Here is a 6,779-nt window from a genome sequence, read left to right on the forward strand (position 1 = left end):
AGTTAAGTCATCCCTGTGGTTAAGTCATCCCTGTGGTTAAGTCATCCCTGTGGTTAAGTCTTCCCTGTAGTTAAGTCATCCCTGTGGTTAAGTCATCCCTGTGGTTAAGTCATCCCTGTGGTTAAGTCTTCCCTGTGGTTAAGTCTTCCCTGTAGTTATCTTCCCTGTGGTTAAGTCATCCCTGTGGTTAAATCTTCCCTGTGGTTAAGTCATCCCTGTGGTTAAGTCATCCCTGTGGTTAAGTCATCCCTGTGGTTAAGTCATCCCTGTGGTTAAGTCTTCCCTGTGGTTAAGTCTTCCCTGTAGTTGTCTTCCCTGTGGTTAAGTCATCCCTGTGGTTAAATCCTCCCTGTGGTTAAGTCATCCCTGTGGTTAAGTCATCCCTGTGGTTAAGTCTTCCCTGTAGTTGTCTTCCCTGTGGTTAAGTCTTCCCTGTAGTTGTCTTCCCTGTGGTTAAGTCATCCCTGTGGTTAAATCCTCCCTGTGGTTAAGTCATCCCTGTGGTTAAGTCATCCCTGTGGTTAAGTCATCCCTGTGGTTAAGTCTTCCCTGTGGTTAAGTCTTCCCTGTAGTTGTCTTCCCTGTGGTTAAGTCATCCCATACTCTGTTGCTTGTTGGTGCCTTTGGTAATGATGCAGTTGTTGTTCATTGGTCCTATTAATGTAATTTTCTTTCCCCAGATAAAGGGAGAAATAGAAACCTTTAACAAAGTAATGGCTCATTTAAAATGCATTGCTTTCTGTCTGTGTCACACACACGCATGTGCACACACTCACACTACCCACTCTCTGTAATTGCATGGCAAGCATCCAGTCTGTCTTCAAGAAATTTTGCCCAACTACTCAGAAATGTTTTGTTTATTTATCTGTCATTTGCAAAAATATTCATAATTGTCAGAAAAAGGTGTGTGGGCAAACGTATTTAATGGCTCGGCATGAGTTCTTACTCTGCAATTCAGTTATTTCATCATAAAGGTAAACATAAAACAGCATCCCACACTAAGCTTATCAAGCGTTTACAAGAGCCAGTTACAAGTCACTGGTTATCATAGGGCCAGCATACAAATACTCCAGTCGACATATCAAGTATAAATGTCAAATAATCAAAACCTGGAATGTCCATTAGGCAGTCTCTCCATGTTTTTTTGAGTTTCAGAAATACAAGCCTTCATCCACACAGAACTGCAGGGCTGGAATGAACATGTCTTCTCCAAATGTTGACAAGTGCAGCAGATGCACAGGGCTTAGCGGTCCATGCTACATGGTGAGTATGGCCGTTTCTGTCCTTAGTCCAGCTGTCCAGTCAATCACAACGTATGGTAGATCGTTTAACTTGTTTCCTTCAACCCTGAAATCTAATAAACTCCATCCGTAGGAAAAAGAATTGAACACCTGTTGCCTTGAGTGAAATCCACGGCTTATTTTCAGACAAGGAATGGAACTGCACTGAAGTGATGTGAATAGGAAATGGAATTACAGTTAGTTTGAGAAATCTGTTAACTGCAATGGTCATTCCAAAATAAAACATTTTATTATAAAACATAAATACAAAACATAATATTTTAAAGTTATAATAATTATTCAATCTGAGATGAAGAGTTGAACAAGATATGAACTGAAAAAGTAAATATAGAATTGGGTTAATTTGTGATGTGGTCCAAACAGAAGTGCGGTCCACGTTTTCCTCACGGAGGATTCATGCATGCTTGTGGGTAAAGACTCTCTGTCCATCGTGACAAAACCAGCAGGCACTTGGTCTTGGATAATGTCCAATCTTGAGCCTTGTGTCATGTCCTCACTAACACGGCACAAACAGAAGAATCCCACAGACTATGTGAAAGCCATGTCAGACTGGCACCATAGGCAGTCAGTGCTGAGTCTAAGGCCTGGTGAGTGTGGAATAGACAGTCTGCTCCCAGTTTGGGCTGTGGCTGTGGGGTGGAGGGATAGCTAGGCTGTTGATGAGCGGGCTGCCGTAGGGGTGGCGAGAGGAGTGGAAGTAGGGGTACGGATAGAGACCTGCGGGGTAGCTGGTGTAGGCACTGTAGTAGCTGGGGCTCTGGAGGTCTGCATAGTCACACTGGGGGCTGGGCAAGGAGGAGGAGGAAGAGGAGGCTGCAGAGGAGGGGCCGCTCCCGGAGTTGAGGGGGTGTAGTCGGGGTGGGGTGGCGGGGTGGGGTGGGACTGCTGGCTGCTGTAGTGCCTGGGACTCAGCTGCTCCGTTTTGATCTGCGTTCTGTGGTGAAGGCCATCGCTGTTACTTGAGGACGAGGAGGAAGAAGGGGGTGCCGACCCCGCTCCCGGCCCTTTAGGACCCCAAGGCGAGGCATTGCTGTGGGAGTGGCCATAGGAGGAGCTAAGGGACCCAGAGGGGGGGTTGGGTCCTTGCCCCCCCTGCCCGTGGTTGGGAGGTGCATCGGCAGAGCCATGCCCGTTGAGTGGCAGGTACTGGTCAAACTCGTGGACGTCGAAGGCCTCCATGTTGCTGATGACGTCAGTGCTCAGTTCTGAGATATCCACGTTGCTGAAGTCGATGTTCTGCCGACCACCGTCCAGGGGGTGACGGCCCTCGTGTTTCACCCCCAGGTGCAGCTCTGTCTTGGGGGTGGTGGGGGGTGTGGGGGGTCCATGTGGTTGGCCTTTAAAAAAAGACAACAGATGCCTAAACATTAGTTACCATATGCAAACAAAAAGGGGAAACCTGCATACTGCACAACTAAAAGAAGGAGGGACAAGATCCTCTGGTGAGGACCAGATAAATACCATGCCCAGGTCACTTCCAAACTTTGGACTAACTGTTATTATTGAATATCAATTGATCGGGAATGCAAAAATGAATCAAATGGTGAAAGCCACTCACTTGTCCGCTCTAGATGATGTTGTCCATCCCCCATGGAGGTCGGTCTGGCCAGACCAGGTTCTGCCTTGTACATCTGGCCCGGGTGGAGGTGGGCCAGCTCAGCCCCGGAGTCCGAGTCACTCTGACCTGGCTTGGTGCTCTTCCTTCTCCGTGGTTGGTACTTGTAGTCAGGGTAGTCTTTCTTGTGTTGGACCCTCAGTCTCTCTGCCTCCTCCACAAATGGCCTCTTCTCGCTTTCAGAGAGCAGGCTGGAAATTGATGACAGGTTGGGTTGAGTTGTGGACTACTATAAGATGCACAGTGTTGGATGTACTAATGAATATCATGTAAATGGCATGTAGAATTAGGGTAATCATGATGAAAAGGCAATGTTGTGCCGTACGTTTCAGGAAACATGACTAATAAAGTAATAATACGTATTTGTTAACTTGTCAGCTATTAACATTGTGTACAATTTTAACTGCATATTTTTCTGCCACGTTCTATGCAGGCACATTATGCGCGCAGATGTGTATTATATCCCCCATTACATATATACATCTATACTGACCGCCATAGCTTCCCCAAAGTCTTGCTGAGTTCGGCATTGTGGAGATGCGGGTACTGGTCCGCTAGTTTCCTTCGCGCCGCCTGCGCCCACACCATGAACGCGTTCATTGGCCGCTTCACATGGGGTTTGTTTTTCAGAGCTCGGTCTCCTCGTGTAGGCATTGGTACGAGCGACCAGTCGTATCCGTTCAGCACCTGAGTCACCGCGTCTCGGATGCACGCGGGAAACCGGTTATCCTCCTCGCCGGTGTCCAGTTTTGGGGTAATCCCGTCGCCGGGTGAGTGCCTGGGCGCCTGTCCATCGGAGCCGGTTGGAGAGGACGGGACGTCCGAATCCGAGTCGTCCTGCGACATCGAGCTGGCAGTTCCCGTTGGACTGCATGGATGGTTGTTGAACGACTTACTATTTTCCTCCGTCATGTTCAGCGCAAAATTGATGTGGTGTATCTAGTTACATGTAGGTTGAACCAAATGTGCATTTTACGCACGGAGCCTTAATTAAGTGACCAAAAATGTAAAATCCCAAACGCTCTTTGTGATGTTCGTTTTTATTTATTTACCTCTCACACTGTTGTACGTTTTTGTTGTTGGATATGATGTCTACAATGTCGTCTCAGTTTTATACTGACACTTTTTGTTCTGCCAAGATAATGTTGTTGGAATCGGGTTGGGTCCTCTCACGCCACGCCTCATATCTCATTGGTTTGGCCATTGCTCCACTGGTTCCTCCCATTTTTAGTAAATATGAGCCAGTGATTTGATCATTTGTGTTACATCATTTCTAATGATTCGTTTATCTGTATAACCTATATTAAATGTATTATATCAGCCAGACGTTAAATTTGATACTCTTAGCCATAATTATCATCATTATAATTATTACATTGACTGTGGAACCATATGTGCAAGGCATGGACCTATGAACCTGCAACATCATAGCTGTCAAAAAGAAATACAGATATTTGTTTCCTCTTTTCAGAGCTTAATGTTTTCCTCCTCTTCAGTACACACGTATACTGGGGGTAGCTCATCCAGGTGTTGTAGTAGTACACGTGCTGGGCAGCATAGCAGGGACCCTGGGGCAGCCACAACAATCGGCAGGCCGTTTGCCCGTGCGCCTTGGAGGCTGTGCTGGTGTCCTGGTTGCTAGAGGAGACCGTGGCTGCGCGGGAGTCCAGGCAGCAGGTCCTTAATCATCTGCCTGATCCCTGGAGTTTGACCATATTTGAACTTTTAGGAAATGTTCTGTTCAAGTAATTAAAATACAAAGAAAATAACGTTATTTTGAGAAGTTCCTTAAATATGCTGCGAATGTTCCAAAGCCGAGAAACTAACCTGCACCATTCCCAGAACATTTTGGTAGGGTTGTTTGCAAAAGTACCATAGGACAACAACGCTCTCACCAAGCGGTAAGAAACATGGTTCTCAGAACGTTATGCGCTAGCTGGGTATCTTTTGTTGGTGTCTTACATTTTTTTATTTTACAATCTGTTGTGTGGGATGTTTAAAACTAACAACTAGTCTATAGGCCTATTTGGAGGGCTGAAAGAAACAAACGGATAATTAGACTACATGTTGAAAATATTTTTTTCTCTGACTGTAGGCTAGGAATTGGACTGCATTCATCATATAACATTTAGCTCCCACACATTTCTATAACCATCACAACACAAGTCCTAGGGCGCAATCCTCTGCCCAGGCGTTGCCGACACATACAGATCTTGATAGGTATTTTATTTTATGTAGGCCTATCAGCTAATCACATCATATGTTATAGCAATCTGGTGCCCGACTGCACAGTTGATGACATCGCAGGCAACATTGGTTGATTCATGCAACATCTGAGCAGGGTAACACAACCAATGGTTGACGCTTGCAACGTCTTAGCAGTGGAATGCGACCATACACTTGCCAGATTGGCATTGTGTCAATGTCACGGGTGTGACAAGTTGCCTCATTACCCCTATTGTCTAATTGATGTTCCATATGATTTCAGACGATTCCATAACATAACATCTGATTTGGATCCAACAATGAGTAAGACATGAGGATTTCAAATAAATGTTCGAAAATCCCCCCCCCCCAGTCTGAAGGTATGGTGGAGCCCTGTTTACTGCGCTGTGCCTCTTTTTTTTACCTTTATTTAACTAGGCAAGTCAGTTAAGAACAAATTCTTATTTTCAATGACGGCCTAGTGGGTTAACTGCCTGACAGATTTGTACCTTGTCAGCTCGGGGATTTGAACTTGCAACCTTTCGGTTACTAGTCCAACACTCTAACCACTAGGCTACCCTGCCGCCCCATCCTGTGCCTGTTTTGGTTTGTTTGATTTTGTATAAGCAAACTGTGTAACGGAACATGTGATATGTATCCTACCTAATAATAATTTAGCAGACGCTTTTATCCAAAGCGACTTACAGTCATGTGTGCATACATTCTACGTATGGGTGGTCCCGGGAATCGAACCCACTACCCTGGCGTTACAAGCGCCATGCTCTACCAACTGAGCTACAGAAGGACCACATACCTGAGCCATATATGCCCTATAAAAAATGGAAACTGTTGTTAAGTCTCTACTTCACTCTGCCTGCTCAACCCAGATCCAAAAGAACATGTCACTTTTGCACCATGTGACCACAGGTGTATAGAAGGCCCACCTGATTCCCTTTCCTTTCCAATCGAGGGTATGGGATACGGCTTGGAAAATGTTGGATGGGAAGATGATGGAAGTGGATGCTGAGTTGGAATTAAGCAGAGCGTTGAGCAAATTTGTTGAAAACAAATGTTTTGAAGGGACAACAGTAGCATCGAAAACTGGAACAAAAAGGAAATAGTCTAAAATTGGAGTGGAAGATGCGCATGTAAATGATAATGAATCGTTTCTTGTTGGGATGTGTTTGAGTAAGGATGCATATGTGGGGAAACCTGTTTGAGGTGTCAAATGGTGAAGTATGTGCTTGGAAAAGTGGAGTCTGTCAGTGACCAGGAGGGGTCTTATTTTGATCAATTGTATTTCTGAGCAGAGGGAGATTGCTGTGAGACTCAAAAGATTCCGGACAACATACGTTTTGTGTTTTCCACTTCGGAGTAAAGCAACAGTCAAAGGAGTCATATCAGGATGTTTAGGTTGAATAACCGAAGAGAATTCCTGGTGTGGTTGGTGCCCGGTGTTTGACCTGCTGGGTGAATGGAGGAAAGGAAGAAAGTCTGACGGTCCTGTTGTTTTTGATAGAGAAAATACATATTCATGTGAAGCTTGGTTATCTAAGATACGCCATAACAGCTTGGATCCCCAAACCACTGAAGTGTAATAATTGTAAAGGATTTGGCCATGTCTCAAGTGAGTGCAGACGAAAAGAGTATACTGAAGA

The 6,779-nt window shown here is 45.3% G+C and overlaps 1 pseudogene; it reads right to left on the bottom strand.

Annotated features, from left to right (window-relative positions):
• Window positions 1-839: 839 nt before the first annotated feature.
• LOC118367494 (transcription factor Sox-8-like) lies at window positions 840-4,405 on the bottom strand (annotated as a pseudogene).
• Window positions 4,406-6,779: the final 2,374 nt, after the last annotated feature.

Source organism: Oncorhynchus keta, chromosome 3, assembly GCF_023373465.1.
Source record: "Oncorhynchus keta strain PuntledgeMale-10-30-2019 chromosome 3, Oket_V2, whole genome shotgun sequence".
Classification (NCBI taxonomy): domain Eukaryota; kingdom Metazoa; phylum Chordata; class Actinopteri; order Salmoniformes; family Salmonidae; genus Oncorhynchus; species Oncorhynchus keta.